This window comes from Sturnus vulgaris, chromosome 5 (assembly GCF_052056855.1).
Source record: "Sturnus vulgaris isolate bStuVul1 chromosome 5, bStuVul1.hap1, whole genome shotgun sequence".
NCBI classification, from domain to species: domain Eukaryota; kingdom Metazoa; phylum Chordata; class Aves; order Passeriformes; family Sturnidae; genus Sturnus; species Sturnus vulgaris.
The window spans coordinates 45828196-45851007 of NC_142247.1; the positions used below are offsets into that span (position 1 = coordinate 45828196).

The window sequence follows — 22812 nt, forward strand, 5'->3', positions numbered from 1 at the left end:
ATGATTTCGCCACAAACTGAATTTTTAAAAGGATCTCCCCGACTGGGGAATCAGGTTCCTTCCCTGAATACATTCGGGGGCTTTTCCTCAGCCTCTCTAACCATTCTGTGGGTGTCTCCTCCCTCCTCTGACACTCTCCTAATGTTTTACTCATGTTCTGGCCCTTTGGTACTGCCTTACGCACACCCTGTATCACCATATTCCTCAGTTCTGTCATCCTATTCCTGCCGTCTTCGTTTGTGCGTCCCACGACAGTCTCTGGCTGGGCCATCTCTGGTCACCTCGTACTCCCTGGGGGTGTTGGCATTCCCAGTTCCGGATCGCGGGTTGCCTTATCATTTCTCGCTCTTCAACATTAAATAATGATCTTAGTATGGCACTGATATTATCATATGTGTAGATACTAGTTCCCAGGAACTCATCTAATCTATCTGATACTCCCAGTGGATCATCCATCAGGCTACCCATTTCTTTTTTAAAAGCTCTTACATCCCCGGTGTTAATAGGTATGTTTACGAAACCGATAATTCCGGGGGCAGTTGGCACTTCCCTTAAAGGGAGTAGATTGTGCTTATCTCCCTCGTCCTCGCTATCATCTTTGTTCACTTTCCTTGTTTTGTGCCAGGTTCTACTTGCTGGGGGAGAACCAATTTCTTCAGTGGGAGGGGTTCTTTCTTTTTGCCTCATCTGAGGTGGAGAGGGTGAGGGTTGGGGTGCTTCTGAAGCCTGCTCTTGTAAGAGCAGGGTTTCTTGAGGCTGTCTGAACAGCTGCAGTGCCTGGGCTTGAACGGATTGATGTGGGAGACCTGTGGGCACAGGCACCGGGACCGGAGCTTGCTGAGGTATGGGATTGAGATATGGGGGAGGGAGGTTGTCTAAAGGTTCCCAAGTCTCGCCTGGGTTTGCAGCACCTTTGCATGTTTTTACAGGGAATAGTCCTGTACTAGTGTATTTCCATAGTTTGGCGTAATCCCTTTCATCCTTATTCGGTGGATACTTACCATTTACATGATCGAGCAACAGTCTGCAGGTCCATCTCTCAACGTACTAAAGATGGGCCAAATTAGATATTCCCTTATTTCCTTTTCTCCCCACACTTCTATACAATAATGAATCATTTTTTCCTTAGACCTCCCTCTCCTCTCAGGACACTCCTCCCAATGTTTTAACATCTACCCCAGCGGACTATTCCTTGGGATTTCAGGCAATTCATTCCCTCATGCCTTTAAGGGCTTCTCTGGGGCTTTTTCCTGAATTTTGCTCTTTTTCTGTCCCATCCTTAAAAGAATTGAAAGTTTCCTTACCTTGTTTTATGCTGGAATTGTCCAGATGACCTTTTTTTTTTTTTCTTTTTTAGCGGTACCGTACTAATTTTTAATTTTTCCTTTTTATTTAATTTACCAATCTACTTAGCCTTGCAGCGAACCGTTCTGTGGGCTTTTCGAAAGGCAGCAAGCTCTCTCCCTTTCCTGGACTTGCTTAGTCCCTGGATCCAAAAGGTTTACCAGTTCTCAACACCCGAGAACGTACCCTCCCTTTTGGTCCCTGTTCGTGATCGACCCCTAAAACTTCACCAAGTCTTAGGCTTTTCATGTGAGCAAGAGAGAAAAACCACATTGCATTCGCTTCCCCCTCGCCCGACCACATCCCTCGCGGGATACTGGAACTGCGGTCTCAGGGTCCACACTTGCTTCGTGATAAGATCACGTCTCACCCATGCACCTGATCACTCCTTACTCAACTACGTTATACTTACGGTTCCTTTCTCGTGTGGGCTCTTCATGCATGTAGAATTTTGTGAGTGAAAAAAACATTTGCTGCAGCTTTTTTGAAAGCTCTGGGCCTGTCTTATCCCCTTTTGATTGTAGCACTGGCTTTTTGGCTCAAGATCCTGATTGGTTCTGAAAATCGTCCCGATTCCATCAGGCCACTGAATCCAGCGGGGTGCTTCCTGAGCGGAGGGGTGCCTTCTCGAACCCACCAATCAGGATCATGTCGGGGTCACCAAGATTGTTATAGATAAGAAAGATACCAGCCGAATTGATTATAATCAGAAATAAGTGATAATTTATTTTGTGGCTGGGATACGGTCCATGACAGCCACAACTGCAAAGAGCAGCGCCGAGCCCAGGGTTGCCGCTGGGTGAACACACTATGATCCGAACTCTATTCACTTGTTAATCCAGGCTGTCCTGCTCTTGTTAGCTGTTACAATATTGTGGTTTTTTTCCTGATTTCTGATTTTATTTTATTCATACAGATGCTGTTTATTAACTTTTCACTAATTATATCATATATTACACTGTCATAATACACCAATTATGCAAAAGCATTTATTTCTTTTTTAAGGAAATTATTATAGTAAGCACAGTAGCTGTACAAGTAAACAATTCATGTATTCTTCCCTTTTTACTTTTACCACAGTAAATTTATGAATTTTTTATTCTTGACAGTTCCTACAATGCAAAAAAAAATTAGGCCTTGTGTTGTCATTTTCTCTTACATGAGCATACCCAGTTCTGATGTTTTTCCTGAATTCTTTGCAGAACTGCTGTTCTCAATTGAATCTATAATTAAATATGCCTCTCTTGATCATACCATATCTCTAATCATTTGACTTTATTTTCTTCAGCTTTAAGGATGTTGTTTGTCAAATTTTTTTGTATTTCTATTATCTATCTGCAGCTTGTAGTTAGACTTTTCTGAAGTCCTTCAAACTCTGCTGTGGGAACTGTAGCAGAGCAACGAATCACCTCATGGGTTAATGTGCTTATGCAGTGGCTCGAAACAAAGGCTTGGCTGGGTTAAAGTCCTTTGCACAAATAACATTCACTGGGGAGATTTTTCTTTTTTCCTAGCTCCAGGCTATAGTGATCTGTTTTGTCTGGAGTTTTTGTCATTCAAGATGAGGTGGGAAATGTGTGCTTTTTGCCAGAATTGAGCTGGGACATTCACATTTTCTAGTATAGGAATTCTATAACGTTCTGCCTGAGGCTTTGGAAATAATTGCTGATTAAACCGGTACTAGGTTCTAGTAGGGTGACTGTCCTTTTAACAGATATAAACTTTGTAGCCCCCCTAGTTTGGTTACTGAAGTTCCAGCGTGCATTAGGCTGAAATGGAATAGCATGCCCTGGTGCTATATGTGCTGTGGTGTGTATAGCAAGTGGAAATCTTCAGGTATGGAGACTTCTCCATCTCTCATCACCAGTCCCTTAGAATTCCCTTAGAATTCCCTCAGAATTCCCTCAGAATTGCTTTTTTTAAAAGCACCATCATTTCTTTCTGCCATTGAGGAGCATTCAGAACCAAACTTGTTTGCCTCAGCTTAGCCTCTTTGAAATATCATGTACTTGTCTGCAGTTCTTTGGAGCTCTGTTCTTAAAATATGGAAGGTTGGAAGTTTGTTGTTGTCAATAAAAAAAATAAAGATAAAGTAGAATTTTTGAATCAAGTGGGATTTTGTAAGAGGATATGTTTTGCAGACCTGGAAGTAGATTTCCTACAGGCTCTCCTCGTAAGGTTCTCCTCATGGGCCTGGGCAGTTTTTGTCACCTTGCATCTGTTTTTGTAGGTAGTGCAGAGGCTGTGAGTGTGGGGGTGAATGGTTCCAATGGTCGATGGTCGATCTCCTTGTGTTTCTGGTGAGAAACAAGTGCTAGCATGGCAATTACTGCTCGGAAGCTCTGAGCAAGACCAAACTCTTTCTGTGCTAAGAAGTACCTCATATACAAGAGCCTGTGCTTAGGAACTGATTGTACGGAACAGGTCAGAGTAGGGAAGAAGAAGCTCTATTCTACCCTTTTTAAAAATAATTGAAGCTAAGGGTGACTTAACACTATTTAAATTCAGATAGGGAGCTCATAGGAGGGCAGAGGATTCAGCTCAAATACTTGGCGTGGTAGAACATGACTGAATTGTAACCCCAGACTTTTCATCTGACTCCGTTATTGGAAAAAATAAAACCAGACTACCCTTTAACTAGAAGTTGAAGTTGTTACTGGAATGTCAAAGACAATTATATGCTAAATTTCTTGCATCTCATTTAAGAAATATTTTGCATAGAATTAGCTACAGTGGCCCTAACCACTTTTACTGAACACAAACGCTTGTTACAGGCCAGCTTAGAGCTTGAGGTGTTCTTTCATATCTCCAGGCTTTATTCTCAGGGCAGTAAGCCTGCAGCCATGCAGAATGTAGTATGATCTGTCTCTGGGGAAATTAGTCCACTCATCTCATCAGGAACTGATTCTGGCAAACAACTGGTAAGTGCTACAACACATTATTATCTTTCTACTGTATTCTCTCTCTCTGTCTCTTAATATGCTTGCATATGCAATGCATATGGTGATTTGAGGTTATAAACATACTGGTATAATTCACAAGTAACAAATGAGCATCAATTAAAAATTTAACTAATCCTTCCAGCAGTAACCATTCAAGAAAGCAAGCAGCCATATGATCACTTAGCTGGAAAAGAAGTACCTAGATGCAAATGTCATTTGGAAAATGAGTGATGGTGTAACAATCTGAATACTGTACAGACCGTGACCCAGCTATTTGTCTTAGTTTTAGTGTCCTGAATTGCTCAGCTGCCGCACTCTTCTGAGGCTTCAGAACATCATAAATACTTAAGTTTGTATTCACTGGTTTAAGATGTTGCCAAAAGCATTAAAATAATTACTGTCCTAAATTAATTAACTTTTGGTTGTTGAATCTGTAGTGTGGAACAGAAATGTCAGTTTTATTCAGACGAAAGGCAGTTTCATCTCCAGGCCATAACTGATTTTGCCTGGCTTAACGAGTCATATATTTCCACTCGACCTGAAAGAGAATTTTTTTAAAAATGATTGCTTCAGGCCACATATAACCTCATCATTTGCAGCAGTGCAATTTAAGGAATTTAATATCGACTACTTGAAGCTTTTAGATTATGTGTTTGACCTAACCACAAGAAAAAAAATTGCCTCACCTTCAGTTATGGTAGCATAAGAAATAGAAGTAAGCAGATACGAAATAGTTTAAAATGGCAGTTTGCCTGCTGTGCTATATGGCTGCCTTCCTAAGGCAGAGGCAGTGTGGGGATGGGTCCTCTGCCTGAGTTCTGCCCACCTGGCAGCCCTGTGGGGCTCAGCACTGTGAGTGCTGCCCTCCCAGGGTCTTGCCATCAGGAGCAAGCATAGTGATGCAGAATAGCTTGCTTTGATTTGCTTTACTCTTTCAAAGTGTGATGTGATCTTTAGCCATAAGGATAAAGCATGTCAAAGTGAGAAGGCTGGAGATTGCCATCATGCTTGTTCTTTTTCTATTTTCCCTAACAGTCTCTGTCAAATCTATTGTTCTTTTTTAGTTACCTTACACCAGGTAGGGACTGCTTTGTGGTGGCTAGTGGAAGGACTACTCTTACCTGCCTTCATACCTGTGTTTTCCCACATAGTTCCACTTGAATTAGTCCAGCAGATGCATGTGATAATTGGTTCATGTAGTGGGGTTGTAGATCGTAAGAAGAGGTTTAGTAGTCACAAGGTTTCAGGTAGACTGCAAATACCTGATTTTTTAACCTGCTGTTATTCAAAACCATAATATTGACCTCAGCATTGTTAAAATTGGCTAATACTTCAAATAAATTTATTAAAAAGTGAAATGTTTTGTTGCTTGAGGAACCATACTGCTCTTGTTAGTGGAGGGAGTGGATGATGCAGGGGTGTACTGGGAATTGATTGCCTTTTTGTCCTAGGGTGATGTTATGGTGTTTCTATCTCCAATCGTGTGTCCTGATTATGTTTGGTATTATGTCCTGTGCTTCCAGGACTGAGTCTGAGAGTGAAGCTTTGTTTTGTCTTGTTATCAGCCGGCTCACCTCCCCCATGGTCTATGTTTAGGAGAGGTTTTAGCTCGGCTTGCCTGCTTGCTTGCTTGCTTGCTTGCTTGCCTGCTTGCTTGCCTGCTTGCTCGCTTCTGCCTTTTTCTTTCCTTCGCTTTGCCCTTGCTTTCTGCTTATTAGTTAGTTCAGCTAGGCAGTCCAACTTTTTCCCTGGACTGTTTTCTCTTCCACCCCGTCCCCTCCCTCTCCTGGATACCATCTGAACGGACGGGGACCTGGGAACCCCAAGAAACACCGGGAGGCTACACTTTGTCACCTGCAGCAGTCATCCCCAGCGCCAGAGACTGATAACTGCGCGACCACTCGCCAGAGAGACTGAACTTGTCATCCCTTCAGAACGGTGAAAGAGTTTTTTGTCAGCTGGTGTTGTTTTTTTCCCTGTGCTGGGGAGTGTCTTGCTTGTTAAATAAACAGGTTTTTTCTCCCACTCTTCTCCAAGGAAATTCTTCCCGAACCCGGTGGGGTGGGGGGGGGAGGAGTCGTGGGGTTTGCTGTCTGGGGGCTCCTCCTGGAGGTTTTCCCCCAAATTTGGCCGAAACCAGGACACTTTTGAATCAGTAGCTGTAGTACAATGGATGTGTCCAAAAAAGCCACTGTAGTCCCTTCAGCATCCTTGTGTCCATGCTTTCTCAGGTACAGGAGAGGTGCTGTGATGCAATTTAATGACAGTGAGATGCAGATGGGAGGGAAGAGAAGTGAAGCAGAAAAAGATCTGTATATTGACTTGAAGAATTACATGCTGTATACTTATATGTCGTGCAGCTTTGAATGCTGCTTGTTTTTCTGTCTGTCTATGCCTTCACTCTTTTGTATTACCTTCATAATGTCAGTCTGAAAGGGAAATGTTCTTCACAGGTTTCTTTCAGAGGTTGTGAAATCATTTTCCAAAATCAATTCCTCCACTAAGATTTGTTTTCTTGGATAGGCCTTGTGCGTTTTTGGGGGGTTTTTGTTTGCTTTTTTTTTGGTGGAGGTCTTGTATCTTGTGGTCTTAAATGCTAAAGATTATAATTTTCTATTTCAGGAAAGGCAGGTAATATTTATTTTATGCTGAGATGCAGTATTTGACTATACTGAAAGAGTCTAAATCTTGGATTTGAAATACTGCAGCTTTTGTATTTGAGAAAGCTGTTTTAGAATATTCTAAAAGGTTTTAAAAGGGTATTAGCTGTAATTTTTCTTTTCTTATGAATCCTGGTAAGTGTTGAACATATAGCAGAATGAAGTGTTGTTCTTTCCAGGTGGAAAGAGAAAATAAATGGTCCCAATAAAATATTGAAAGCTCTGTAAACAATTGCTTAAGTAGTTTTTCTGTGAAAGTATGTGGTGTCTGTAGAATATGTGGCCTGCTGGACACTAAAGATTTTTTTCTCATTCTTATCAGGACACAGGTGAGTTGAACTCCATACCTCATGAGGACATTGAGGTAGTACCATTGTAGAAAGTCTGCACTTGGTACTTCACCATTCATCGTCTGCTTTTTTTCTGAATCTGTAATTTTATAAACTATTTTAATTTTGACCTGTAAGGATGCTTCATTCTGCAGCAGTGAGTTGTATATATATTTTTTTTATTGCTTTAAAATGTTTGTTTAAATGTTTTATGTTCTTAAAAGTGCTGAGCTTTGAATTCTACACTTGGGCACAAGTAGTGGAACTAGTGGTACCTATTGTTGCAGGATGTTTTAGGTGAAATTTAAAGAGTTCTGTGGGTTCTTCCGGTGTGGCAAAGTTTCTAATGTTTTAAGCACTTTGAGGCAAAGTGATTTAAGGGCAATTTATGTCTTGGAACACATGGATTTTAACAGTGCTATTGGAGCAGTGAAACCTTAAATATTTGATTCAGTATACACAGTGCAGAAGTATTGGTTGTGTAATGTTGAAATCATAGAATCACAGAATCATAGAATGGCTTGGATTGGTAGGGACCTTGAAGATCCAGTTCCAGCCCACCTGCCATGCGTAGGGACACCTTCTGCTTGACCAGGTTGCTCCAAGCCCTCTCTGGCCTGGGCTTGGACACTTCTAGGAATTGAGCATCCACAGCTTCTCTGGGCTACCTGTTCCCATGCCTCACCATCTTCACTCTGAAGAATGTCTTCCTAATATTTAATCTAATCCTTTTCAGCTTCAAACCATTCTTACTTGTCCTGTCACTACATGCTCTTGTAAATTTTCTTTCTCTGTCTTTCTTGTGGGTTCCCTCGAGGTACTGGAAAGCCACAATTAGGTGACCCCAAAACCTCTTTTTCAGGCTGAACAAACCCAACTCTCTCAGCCTTTCCTTATAGGAAAGGTGCTCCATCCCTGTCATCATTTTGGTGGCCTCCTCTGGACTTGATCCAAAGGTTGATGTCCTTCCTCTTCTGGGAGCTCCAGAGCTGGATGCAGCACTTCAGGTCAGGTCTCACTAGAACAGAGCAGAGGGGCAGAATCCCCTCCCTGGCCCTTCTGGCCAACCCAGGTGCAGCACTTTGCCCTTGGTCTTGTTAAACCTCATGGGGATCAAGCCCAGTTCTCAAGCTTGTCCAGGACCCTCTCGATGGCATCCCATCCTTCAGGTGTGTCAACTGCACCACTCAGCTCAGTGTCATCTGCAAATATGCTGAGGGTGCACTTGGATCCTTTTGTCTGTGTCATTAATAAAGATATTAAATAGCACTGGTCCTGATATGGACCCTTGAGGAGCACCATTTGCCCATTGAGACTCTAAGCCATTGACCATTATCCTATGGATGTGACTCTCCAACCAATTTCTAATCCATCTAAGAGTCCACTCATGAAATCTGTCATTCCCTGAAGCCATCCATGTCTTCATATTTTAAAAGGTGAAGGAATGGTGTATGCAAACATAGTAACATATGTCAACTTTTTAAGATTTAGTACAGAATTTAAAAAAGATTTTAAAATCATTTCACGTCTGTAGAAATACTATTTTAAAGAAATGCCATTTTAAAAATGGCAGCAGTGATGCAGCAAAATATCCAAAGAAGATATGTTTTGTGGTGTGCTCCTCCTTCTGAGTTGACTATCTCATTAATTAATTCACAGTAGCTAGTTTACTTGGATGAACTTTGTTACCTGATATGACTCAAGATCCCTCTTTTGCTTGTATGTAATTAACATAAAACTTCAAACTGGAAGTCTGCAATAGTGTCTCATCACAAAAGCCAGCTAACTGTAAAAGCTGATAATGTTTGTAAAGTATGTTAAGCTCCCTGAGTGAAAGGTACCATAGAAATAAAGAGTAATAAGCCACTAGTTTAATTATAAGATAAGAAGTAATTGAAATTTTCCAATGCGGTTGTGTAGAAGACATTCTGGTGATTTTCTCTGTAATATTTAGGTCAGTGAATTGAGATGTCTTTCTAAATCCTTTATGAATATTCTCTCATTTAAGTGCATTGCTTGAAGGTGTTTGATACATTTATTTGGCTGGCTGGTACTGCAGTTTAAAAATACCACATTTCAAGTAGGCAGGGAAGTGCTATATAGAAACGTTTGAAATAACCAACCTTCATCCTTCAAAATGACAGTTATTGTGCTAGAATAATTGTAGACGTACTGAATTTGCTTCAATTGATTTTTTTTTAGACTGCTCGTTTAATACACAATGCCTCCAGAATTTTAATCTCCATGTCCTTCTTGTGGTTTATGATTTGGTGCAGATTTCCCTTGAGATATTTTTCCTTGCCTTATGTATATCTATATGAAACCCAAACTTTTTATCATGAGTACTAAATCCTGCTTTATGGCACTTACTGTGCTTTCAGATAGAACAATTCATAAGGTGAGGTCAGTACTTTTATGTGGCATTAAGTCTTGAAAACTTTTGTACTACTTTCATTTACAGTAAAAAGTAGCCTGTAACAACTGTGTGATATTTTTGACTCTGTAATCTCCAAGACATTAATGTTGTAGTAGTTCCCTCCCTGTTACATCTGTTTCGACTGTAGGAACGTGTCACTTTGGGTGCAGCTTGGATCATCGCAGCATCCTTACATTTCTTCCCAAGCTGCCTCCATCGTCAGTAACGTCTGATACAGTGGACACCATATGGAACAGAAGGAGGGATTCGAGTCTCCATCATGCTCTTAAACCCTCAGAGGAAATTTCCTCCTTGGTCCCCTGCAGCTTTTCTCCTCGTGCAGTCATGGCAACACTGCAGGACCAGGAGCAGCCTTGTTTCCAGCCCAAAACTGTCTTTCACGACTCTGCATTTACTTAAAAAAGTAAATGGACACCCTACTGCATTCTGCATGCAGTAGGGCAGTGTTTTAGTTAATTGTTAGTTTATCTTTACTAGAAAAATAAAAGCATTTAAATATTTTAATTTTTTTTTCTCTGCACAATAATCCTTCCTTCTGAAGAGGGAAATCTATTTATTCTTTCCCTTCCCCTCTGATTTTCTGTCATGGAGGAAGAGCCCTGTTCTGTGGGACATGGCTGTGGCAGAGCCCGTATTGGCTGAGGTGTGCTGCAGAAACATTGCCTCAGACGGTGCCTTTGCCAGGAAGCTGCTGAGCCAAGTAGAGAGACTCTTTTCAGGCAGTTGTCAGGGGATGTTTCTAACTATGGTAAAAGCCGATCTCTAAGGTGTTACAATCTTGAGCTCATAGGATGCAGAAAGTTTTAGGGAGACCTGAATTTGGCAGAAATGGTAAAAGGCTCTTGTAATTAATAACATAAAGAGTTTTCAGGTTTAAAATTATAACCTGGACTGGACATTCTAAAGCTTGAATGTGAAAACCAGATTAAGTTTAACTGCACAAATGTTGTCTGCATGGCTGCAGGAATTTAAAGACAAATTTAATTTTGAAAATAAGTATCGTTAAAGATTTAAATTTTGAAGAATTGAAAGGATTTGCTATGTATTTCAGAATGTGGAAACCTAGGAGTGAGCATGGGGGCTTGTTTGGTGTCTTCATAGCTAAAGGCTGTGGCTTCCATTTTCCCCAACCATGCTCTGGGGCTGTACTGGGAGGGCAGTATGCTGCAGCATTGCAGGCTTGTTGCAGCTCAGTGCCTCTCTTTTCAAGTAGAGAAACTAAAAGGGCCATTAATTCTCTGAATTATGGTTTGCAGTGCAGGGTGTCCTCTGAGAAATGCAGAACAGTTTGCCTGTGGCATCACACAGCTTTAACACAGCTCTGCCTCTAAGCACCAATTGCAGATGTGCAATCCTGTCGCTTTATAAGGAAAACAAAATTTTTGCTATGAAGTTAAGGGGAGATTTAAGTGTCCCAAAAGGAGGAAGCTTCCTGAGGAGAGCCAGCTCAGTTCCTTCTGACATCTTGGGAAGCCCCCTTAGCAACATTTTTTTCCATTATCAATCCCCCTTGATCTACCTCCTCATTATCCCTCCCCTATGCACTTACCCCCTGTTTCATCCTGAACCCCAGAGGAAAAAAAATCCACTGCAGCCACCCTGCTGCGATTCCCTCAAGGCTATTGCTTTTATAAACCCTGTCCCATGGCCTTACATCTCAGTCTTGGCTATGCTGCAAATCCCCTCCCTGGAGCTGCAGAGACGGTGAAGATTGTCCTGCAGGGGTGCAGCAATGCCACAGCAATTAAAACCGTGGCTCTTTAGCGTGGTGCATGGGAGCAGGTCAGCTGCAGCCAGCCAGCATGGTTGGTATGGAGCCCAAGGAGGGCAGGAATGTGTAATTGCTGTGTGCAGTGTCTGTCAGCAATTTGGTTTTGCCTTATGTACTGGATTGAACATATACTTAGTCACAGTCTAACTCTACAAATTATTGCACTTTTAAGATAGAGGCAAATGTAAGAAGTAGGAATTCCAAGCTTTACTTGGAATGACAAATCTTTTATTATTGTCTATGCAGTTGAATTATCTGTTTACATACGTTATTTTTTTTTAAATATTGAGGTGGCCCTGTGTCAGTTGGAATTCAGGTGGGACCTGAAATTTTATTGCCTACATATTCAATTATATGCTATCATGCTTTGTGGACCATGAAGTTTAGATTGCATCTAGGAAATGAGCAAATGCTTTTTATAAATAATCAGTCTTCTGCTTAATTACATGACTAGGTTTTCCAGCACATTTGTCATATGATCTAGGTATATGGTGTTGCTGTCTCTAATTGAATGTGAGAAATAATTGGCTTTCTTTAAAACTTTTGAGTCAATACTTGCTTCATCAAACTGTAGCTGATGGATTTAATTTGCTATTTACGGAATTATTGTTAAATAACTTAGAATTCCTTGAGAGAGAGATAGTTACCTGGAAACTTAGACTGCTTCTCGTCTTGAATGCACTAGTAAAAACACCTTTCTAAATGTTACTGTTGATTAATAGTTCACTTAGAAATAATAAACCCAGTCTAAATTAAATATAGCATCGTGTTTCACTGTAGTAGACACTTTCTCTTTTGAGTTCATATTTGATTTACTTGCAAAGTAGCTTCTGCTTTTTACATAGTACTGGGAACTAAAATGTAATGTGTTTACTTTATAGGTGTTTCATCTCCAGTTTTTCTTGAAGAAAACCCAGCTTTTTTCCCCCAAGATTATTATGGTTTTTGCTGAAAAAAATTTATAGACTGGATAATCACTCAGTCTCTTAAAAATATTGTAATTTACATTATGGAAAGTTTTGAAAGATGAACAGTGATGTGTATGATGCTTAAAAGGCAGAATTCAAGAGCTTTCTTCCTCAAAGAGAAGTTGCCAGTAGTGTCTCTTGGTGCCCTGTGTTTATAAAACCTGTCCCTCTCATGCTGGGCACCTTCAAGAGCAGCTTCTTCACACTTATCCCAGCCTCCTCTTCTTGCCACTATCGCGCACTTTCCCCTCTGTCATTTATAGGTGATCCAGGATAATTACTAACCAGTATAATTATCTTGTATGTTTCACTCCTTCTTGTTGTATAGTTTCCATCTTTTAGATGATGGAATATTTGTTTTGGGGTATCTGTTTATATAAACTAGCAATATCAAGTCGCATTTAGTTAGAATTAGTAGTTGTAATACCTCATTTTGTAGTAAATCCTAAAATAGAAACTTATTTTTCTTTAAAGGCTATTTAAACGTTTGTTTTAAAAATAAAAGATTTGTGTGTCAAATGAAAAATTTAAAAATATAGTTTTATTTTGTGCATAAATTAATGTTGCAGCTTTGGTTTTTGCTTTCTTTTCCAAGTGCCACCTACTGGTATCCTTGAAGCTTTCTTTGGTAAAATTTGCCACTTCAGAAAATGAGGCCAAACATGCTTATTTTTTATGGAAAACTCCTGTAAAGAAAAACGAAAAGAATGAAAATGAATCGAGTATTTTGCAGGTTTATAATTTGGTTAAACTTCTGTACTGTTACAGATCTGATATCCTGTGCTTTTTTGTTTTTTTTTAATGAAGAACACTTATTAGAAGAATGCTACCGTATTTCATTCCAGTTGCAGTAGCACTGTGTGTACAATTTTTCTTCTTTCTTTGACAGATGTGCTACTGATCTAATGTCCATTTGATCACAAACCTTGGCTTGAAAAAGAAAGAAAAGCAGCTTTTTCTAGAGGTGCTTTTTCTAGCAGTTCAGTTTCAAGAGCTCATGGAGCTCTTTTTTTCTGATTTTGCAATTAGATTGAAGTGGTGATTTTGTGGGGACTGTTACCAAAATCTCATGTATCACCACTAGAGGAGAGTACATTCCAGATCCTGCTGCTCTGAACTCAGTGGGAAGGAAATGCTGCTGCCCTTCTCCACTGCTCCTGTACCAGTCCTTCCAGTGGAAAACCTGATAGCCTTCACCACATTTCTAATAGATCTGACTCAGCAGGGTTTAGTACTTAGTTTCTTCTTTTTTCCTGTGGAACATGTAAGTTAGGTAAACCCATGCCATTTCACTTAAATAAATAAATAAATATATCTGCTTTCAGACCTCACAGCATGCACAGCAAAGAAATAATAGATTGAGAAAGCTGACTTGTATAGTTGAATCTATATTGCCATGATTTCCTTGAAACATTTGATTTCCTGCAAAACTTAGCAGTACCATCAGTCTGGTCTCTCAGAAGGTGCTTGCTTATTTTATTTCACTTTTACTTTATTTTACTTTTACTTTATTTTACTTTTATTTTACTTTTATTTTACTTTTATTTTATTTTATTTTGAATTTTTAAGTTTAAAAGTTTTTTCTTCAGTTCTCGGCTTCTGATAAATCCCTGTTTCTGCTACTAAGTCTGGCAGCGTTTTTGTCTGATTCCTTTTATCCTCAGTTTGTATCTTTGAGGAGCGGATTTTGCTGGTCCATGCAGAGCTGGGTACTGTTCTCCAGGTGCTGGAATGCCTTTGTTCTCTTACAGTTTCAAAGTTATTAAATCTTCTAAAATGATGGGAAAGTCTCTTGACATATCCGCATAAGATGATGATAAATAGGCTGCAGTACAACAACCTTGGTTGGAAATGGTTTTTGTGGTTCAGATTAAATGGGATAACTTTCTTTCCTTGGTGCTGTCCTGAGGCCTGTACCTTTTACTGTCTCACGACTGTAGGACAAATAGTCGAGGTATCACAGACCCTTCATCAGAAGCAGTGTGATGATCTTGGACACTTTTGTATCATTTAAAAAAGTTTCAAACATTTGTTTTTACTTGATAGACTGTGTTTACTGATAGACATGCAGAAGCTGTTTCTGAACTACTGAAGTAAACAGTGCAAAAATTGTTTTTTAAAGAAAAAAATACATAGTTATTGTGTGTCTTTACAGCTTTTACTCAATTTTTATATATGTTGTTTGTGAGCATTCTAGATCTAATTTCTTTGTGCACCTAGAAATTTTGACCTGCAAATTTAACGTGGCTGTTCTGTATTACGTATGGTTTCTTCACCGCCCAAGTTTCATGTCTCTCTTCTTCACTTCTTTCATATATGTACATCTTAACACCATCAAATAAATCCTGGCTTTGCTTCTGGCAGATTTCCAGAGTGCTCTATTCTGCCAGCTGCTGGAAACACTGAAGGAAAAAAAACTTGTGTCATTCTCACCACTCCATTATTCAGCACGGGATGAGATTTTAAGCATGTCAGAATCTATGCCATAGGACTTACTGACCTCTTGTTTCAGTGATGCTGTTTTGTCATGGCTAATGGGCTCCTGAATGAAAAAGCTGACAAATGAGAGCATCTCTCCAACAAGAAGGGCTGAGGGAGCTGGGCCTGTTCTTGTTCTGACATGACTGAGAGGGGACCTAATCAATGCTTAAAAGTATCTGAAAGCAGAGTGTCAAGAGGATGGATCCAGGCTCTTCTCAGTGATACCCATCAGTAAGTCAAGAGGCAGTGAGCAGAAGCTGATTCAAAGGACGTTCTACCTGAATATGAAGAACTTACTTACTGTGCTGGTGACTGTGCAGAGAGGTTTCTCTTGCTGGAGATATTCAAGAACTGGCTGGACACAATCCTGTGCAATGTGTTTTGGGATGACTCTGCTTGAGCAGGGAGGTTGGACCAGATGATCCACTCTGGTCCCTTCCAATCTGACCCATTCTGTGATTCTGAAAAGCAAATAACAATCATGAGGTATAGCAGTTGGGTCGTTGAGCATAAAAATTAATGAAGCCTGCTTCATCAATTGTCAGCACATTAACTGTTCTGGCCCCTTTCTTCCATTGCCAAACTCCTGTCCAGAATAGGGAAAAAACTTCTCCCAGCTGCATCCTAAAACCTGTCCCTTTTGTGAGAGCTGGCAGGTGCAGCAGCCGGTGACAGTCTGGCAGTCAGGTGCTGCCAGCACTTAGTGGGTTGTACTGCGAGTCCTGCATTGCTCTGTGGAGGTTGCAGGTACTGACACTTCCCAGCAGCTGATGGTTGTTAAATTTATAGGAGCATAATTATTTTCAAGGGTTTTTGTCCTTTGTAGAATTTAACTAGAATCTGCAAACAGGCTTAGAGGGTGTGTGGGCAGATAATGTGGTAAGTTGAATTCCTTTGGAAACCATATGGATAATTTGAAAATAAGTGTTTTACATGAAGTTCTTAAATTGAGTAATTCCGTTTATGCCACAGTGCTTCATAGTACTTTGAGATCCTAACTCATGGGTATACTGAAAAATTGTTCTTGACATGAGAGTTTTGCTTCCTAAGTAGGTATGATTTCATCCTTTTTAATAGTTTCATTGCTCGTCTAGAATAGACAGTTACATGACACTACCGGTGGGAATGACCTTGTATATGAGGGTACAAAAAATAGGTAACTTTTAAATATATTTCTGTAGCTAGAGTGTATTTGAGAGTTTTGTCTACACTTTATCATCAGATGTAAATCCTAATGCTGGATGCAGACATCATATATGATAGCAGAATTTTGAAAGCTTCAGAAACAGGCTGGAGTGGAAACCTTTAAGATCTGTGTAACTGAAGCTTCAGGATGAGAGAAAGTCATCCTATAACATTTCTGTTCTCTGTCTGATAGAAAATGACATAATCTTCCTTTCATCAACTAAAAGTAGTCAGCCACAACAAATGTGCTTCCCCAGTGGAAGTTGTTTTGTAAAAACAGAAAAAATTTGATTTCATGTATATTTATCCTCCACAATATCCTCAGCCTTCTGATTTTCTCAGTTCAGTAATCACAAGAATTATGCTTTCTACTAAGGGTCAAATATAAATTGCTTATTTTCCATACAGGTGTATTTTTATATTCTGTGACATAGAGCTACACCTCCCAACCTTCCCCAAAGCAACAAAAACCTCCAGTTTCTGTGGTTAGTATCTGCATATCACCGAATCATAGAATGTTAAGGATTGGGAGGGACCTTAAAGATCATCTAGTTCCAGTCCCACTGCCATGCAGAGTAAGAGTTGCAGCATGCAGATTGATATGCCATGATTTAATTTCCAAGCTCATGCTGCTGATTCACTCTTTTCTTAGGTTATGACTTCTCTTGGTAGGTGCTTCCTGTAGCCTTGTGGTACATTGGCTATGGTATAATAGATGGTATATGGAGATGGTATAATGGATGCCCATGTGAATGGACTTGTCCCAAGGTAACAGTGCACTTGTGGTGGTATATATCATAGGTTGCTCTGTTCATACTAGGTTGTTTTTTGTAGCTGTAGCATTAATATATTCTGGACTGTCTGTGCCCTGAGATATTTACAGTCTGCATTTGCTCTGATAGTGTGGACAAGCTGCCATATGAAGCCTTGCTTTTTGGATAGATGCCGTTAGTATATGACACTTTATTTTGGCTTTATATGCCTGTTGGCCAAATTAGCCTCACTTGTTATTGCGTTCTTCCTTGAGGGTAAAGCAGTTTTCATCTCTTGGGACATGAAGTCAGCTTCTGGAAACTTATGTTAACAGCCTAATAGAAACTGTGGTTGAAGTGGAGGTAAATGTGTTTATGGACTACAGAGGACAAATACAAGGAAAAAATATTTTACACCAGATGTGCCCCTATGTTCTGGTTGCGTAAATAACCTAGCAGTATTGGGGTATCAAGGTTGGCGTTTTTTGGCCGATAAGAATGCTGGTGCACATAGAGTGTGGTGTGAAGTTGAAGTGTAATAGTGATGTTAGCTAGTTGCACTAGGTTTTCTGGGTATGCATCGTTGTCATGTGGATGAAGGCTATCAATACTTACTCAGGGCAGCAGCACTTGAGAGGCAGAGCTGGAACAGTTGATGCTGTAGCAGCTGCATGCAGATATTTAGGCCATGACTTTTTAAACATTGGAAAAAGCCAGGCTGCTTATTGAAAGGACGATGCCTAAATGAGAACATGGGAAAATTGCTCCTAGTTTGCCTGAGGACAATGTCTTGTGTCATTTAGAAACTATTCCTGTCTTTTAAAGCGATTGGCTCTGCAGCAGTGAAGCTGTTCCTGTCCATGCCGTAACAACACGGGAGGAAGCTACTTTGCCATGGAACAGGTCTGCAGCACTGATCTGGAACAGTGGCCTCCTGACACTTGTGAAGGCTGTGTACTCTTTGTATTCTGTCTCTGGGGCTGCCCGGAGCTGGAGCCCGTGGGGGTACTGTGCACCGTGCACAGGGTGGGCTGCACCCACAGACAATCCATGGCCAGGATGGGACTCAGAGCCTGGTGGGCAGCAGTGTATGGTCCTCGCATCCACTTTGCTTGTTTGAGTGGACAAGCCCTCCACTGCAAAACTTCAAGTCAGCTAAAGGAAGGACTTAAAATTACTGCCCATCTCTTGTTTACTGTCTGTCCATATCTGCCCCCTTGAGCATTTCTGTTCTCTTTCATGAGAAATAACTCTCCTCATAATCTCATCAGAGGCAATATATTGAAGTATGATGTGGGTTTGGTGGCTCTGTGATTTCATTTGTTCGGTATTTCTTACCAATCACTTTGGATGACATACTTGTTTGTGCACATTATTTCAGTTGTTATCTAATTAATGTATTTGTGGTTAAGACATTTTAGAGATGTTTGACCTGCTGCAAACTTAATTTTCCTTTTGGGCTGCAGAAAACTCTGGTTTATCATTTTATTAGGCTTTGAGACTGTGTGTTTGGCTGCCCCCTCAACCAAGGATGGAATTTTGTAACCTCTTGCTGGGGCCATGTGCACTTTGGCTTCCTATAAAGCACACGCACTGGTCCCTGCAAAGCATGTGGGGGCTCCTGCACCTCTCCTAGAGAGTGTTTGGTGTGCTGAGGTAACACTTGCAGAATTGCTAGAGCTGTCTGAAACAATTAAGCCAAGTGTTTTGAATAGTTCCTGTTTTTATTGTTTCCACCAGCTATGGTCTCAGACTAAGCCATGCATGATTTTGGAATTGTTGATCATATGAGTTTAAATACATAGAAGCATAAGAAATTTTATTTAAAACCTCTCTTTTGTAGACTCCAGTACCTGAAAAATAAAATTCTGATTGTTTTTGTAAAACTAACGTAATTTGGTAAAGGAATTTTGGAAATTTAAAGCTGTTTAAGGACAGTTAGTGTCAAGCCAAAAGCCCACCCCTTGTTGTCTTTCAGGTCATTTGGGTTGGAGATGAGATGGATCTCATGGATCTCAGTGTTTGGTTTGATGTCCTGGTAGCAGAACCACTTTTAGAAAGCTTTTATGAAGTGACATAATTTCAAGAAGTGGAGCTTCTCAGTATTGCATTCAAATAAGGTAATGGTGGTTCAAAATGTGCTGGGAATGAGCAGTGCTTGTTTTCTCATCAGGTACCATGTACGCAGAGAAGAGGGATGGGAGAGTGTGAGAGCATTCTGCAGCATGGCGTAAATTACCATTAAATTCTGCTTTGATGCTTTTTTAATTAGTATTATTTCTGCATGTCATATATTAAATATATGATAATTACATATTCAGGGATGAAATGTGTTTTAATATCCTGTCTGATGTTCTCTTTGGAAAAAAATAAAGTAATACTATTAGCATTTTACTGATTTGATGTTAGATCTAGGAGTTAGGGATATTGTTGTAGAATCAAAGGTAACAAAAAGTATAGGCAACAATAAAATATTCAGGATTTTCATAGAATGGCTTTCCTCTGGATGTTCCCTTTGAGCAATTAAGCTGAACAGAAATGGAAAGGTGGCTAAAACTTAATTAGCTACTGCAACATGGTGAAGTCTGAGTTTATTCAGTTCTTCAAGGCTGTGTCTCTGGTCAAGCATGAGAACACAATTACACCATTTGGTGTTTAGTGGAGACATAATGTTTTGTTTGGTATTTTTGTTTCGTTTTAAGCAAAACTTAATTTTCTTTTAGACAATCTAATTTTTCATTAGGCAGAACTTGAGCTGTGTTCAAGATTGTTTTGAATTAAAATAAAGTGCTTTCCTGTAAATTTAAAATGGATGAAAATAAGCATCTATTTCACAAAGTCACTGCTTGTTTTTATGACATCCTGGGACAACAGATATTCCCTGCTCTTCTGTTGTGCTTTACTGCTGCTCACACAGACTCAACATTTCTCTTGCTGTGGCTGGCAAAGCTGCAGATGCTTCACCACACACTGATCCCTGTAGCTGTGCATTGGCTGCTCTTGGGGAAAGCCAGCTTCTTCCCTATTAGTTGCATTGCTGAACTGCAGCTCAGCAGCTTTCTTTAAATAAATAAAAACACCCGAAATTTTCCTTCAGTTCTGCCAAGATAGCAGTTTGATCTGCAACTGAAACTGTAAATGTTTGGAAAAACTAGAAATGTAGGAAAAGGAGCTACAGCATCTGAGTCTGCATGGCAAACCGTTATCCATACTTTGGTGGGTACCTAGAACTTTGTTACAGCTAACAGACATCTAGTCATCTTCCAGGCATTTGCCTCTAAGCTCACCATTTCCTCCTCTCTGTGTGTTTTGTTGGTTTGGGGGTTTTGGTTGGTTGGTTGGTTGGTTTTTGTTGCGTTTTTTATGTTTGCTTTTCATTTGGTTTTTCATTTGGGTTTTTTTCCCTCTTCAAATGAAATTCTCAAATGTGAGTCATTTCCACAGGCTACGGTTCTCCATGAACTGCTCTGAACTTGGTCCCCCACAGAGTGCAGTTCTTCAGAAAAGCCTCCCCCAATGTGAATGCCCCACAGAGTCAAAGGTCCTACCAGAACACTTCTCCATTGTGGGCTCCTCTCTCCATCAGTCTGCAAGTCCCTGGGAGGAGCGTGCTCCAGTGCGGGCCTCCCACGGGTTCAGTCACCTCTCAGGAATCCACCTGCTCTGGCGTGGGTCTCCTCCATGTGCTGCAGATGGATCTCTGCATCCTCATGCTCCTCCATGGGCTGCAGGGACACAGCAGCATCACCATGGGCTGCACCACAGGCTGCTGAGGAATCAGATCCAGTACCTGGAGCAGTTCTTGCTCCCTCCTTCTTCTCTGACCTTGTTGTCTGCAGGCCTGTTCTTCTCACATACTTTCACTCTTCTTTTCTCAGGGTGCAATTACATGTGTGCAATAACCTTTCTTCCTTCTTAAATACGTTATTCCAGGTCATTACTACCATCTCTGATTGGCATGCTTGGCCTTGGCCAGCGGTGTGTCTGTCCTGAAGCCATCTGGCACTGGGTCTGTCAGACATGGGGGAAGCTTCTGGCAGCTTCTGACAGAAGTCACCAGCCCTGTAGTCCCCTGCCAGTAGCAAAACCTGGCAATGCAAACCCAGTACACTGGTGTAGACATAAAATCCTGAGTTAAACATTTTAGCAGACTTTATGTGTGTTGTGCTGTGTAAGAACAAATAAGGTGGAAAAAACCAGAACTGATACTTCTGCAAAACTACCTCTCCAGGTCTGGCCTGTGGCTGTCCTCATTTTCACCATCCTGCACCTCATCTCCGACTGGTGCCCTGTGTCTCTGGGTCAGCTGCAGGTCAGATTTTCCTCCTGCTGCTTTCTGTGCTTTGCTGAAAGGATTTTACTTTAGAAGAGGGAGGCTCTGGGACTTCCTTTCTTAGAGCAGACCTCCTGACCCTGGAAAGCCCCACTGCTTCCTGGCCCTGCTGGTGCTACCTAAGGAGAGGGACTTTTCCTGCATATGCCACTGGGTCCTGTGGTGGGTCCTGGTGCTCTGATGCCCAGAGACTCTCTGTGGTTTTTGAAACCACAGCTGTGCTCACGTTGCCTTGCCACCCCTTCTTCTTAGTCTTCCATGATGATGAGGGGGAAAAGGGACTCCCAGGTGGACTGGTTGGAAGAAAGGACTTTTCCTGCCCTTCCTCTGGGGGCATTTGAACATCTCAGCCATCTCAGCCCAGGAGCTGCCCCTTCATCTTGATGCTCCCTTAACTAGTGAGGTGACACCCCAAGGGCTGCTGACACAAAGGCCTGCACGGATCTTTCAGGAAGGTGCAGAAAGGCTTTGTCTGTCTGTGGTGCAGGTGAACAGTAGTGGTCTAAAAAAAAAAAGGCTAGAATATAGAGGTTTTGTTACCTATGTTATTCTCCCTCACATATTTTCCTAAAATAATTGAGAAAGTGTCTGGAGAGATGAGGCATTTGATCTCAGATCTGTGCTGAGAAGAAGGTGGACATCCTTCATACAAAGGATGTAAGAATGTCTTGTGAACCCCATCTAGTGCTGGGTTACACCATTTTTGTTTTGCTGTGTTGTTTTCTTCTTAGCAATTTTTTATGAAGTGTGTTCTGTATTTTGTAATGCTCATTAGTGGCAGTGCAAGTAAAGCAGAATTGATGGGAAACGAGATCTCGGACCTAAGGAAATCTGTATAATGCACTTGAAAATACAGAAGGAAATTAATGTGCTTGACTTCATAATGTATAAAATGTATGTAGAGAATATGGAAATGTATTTTTTAAGTGGAGAAAGGCATTCAAATAAATAAAGTATGTATGTATATTTGCCTCTGATAGTAAATTCCATTGGATGACTTTTTCTCTAAACTGAATCACAGTAGTTTAAAACATTTGTTACCAGATAATATGTTTTCCCTTGGTAGAAATCATAAAGTCTCAAATTGGGATAATTTGATACAGCTGAACTAGAAATAAATTAAATCTGACAAATCTGTCATAAACTCTAAGTTTTAATAGAACCTTAATACAAGCTTTCATGACTTTGTCAAAACCAATAATATGTCAGCAGCTAGCTCTAAAACTGGCTATGTTGTACTACAGGACTGCAGAGATTAACAGGTTTTTAAGACTCAGCTGTGAAGTTATATATGTTTTAAAATGTCTTTAGCAGAAGGCATATTATGATTGATTAATGGAAAGATAATGTGTGTTGATACTTGTTTGAAAATAATGTTACTTTACAGCTAATTTAATAATTCCTTTATTGAAGTGCATTACTGAATATGATAGTGGTGACTGGATAGAATTTAGGCATGAAGAAAGTAACAACCATATTCTGTTTCTATCTGTTTCTATCTGTTTCTAGTGAAATCAATTCAATGTCAGGGCATCCTCATAATAGATAAGGCAGTAAAACCATAAAACATGATGAGACTTTCAGCATTGCACCATTATTCTTGTTTCATA

General features: G+C 40.5%; 1 protein-coding gene across 3 annotated transcripts in view; it reads left to right on the plus strand.

Moving 5' to 3' along the window:
• GRIP1 (glutamate receptor interacting protein 1) overlaps positions 1-22812 on the plus strand; it is a 348068-nt gene that overhangs the window by 36448 nt on the left and 288808 nt on the right. The window contains exon 2 of one of the 3 annotated variants that reach the window (XM_088165632.1): positions 18848-18989. The exons of the other annotated variants lie outside the window; for them this stretch is intronic. The gene's annotated coding sequence lies outside the window, so the exon portion shown is untranslated. The remainder of the gene's footprint in view (positions 1-18847; positions 18990-22812) is intronic. 3 annotated transcript variants of the gene reach the window in all.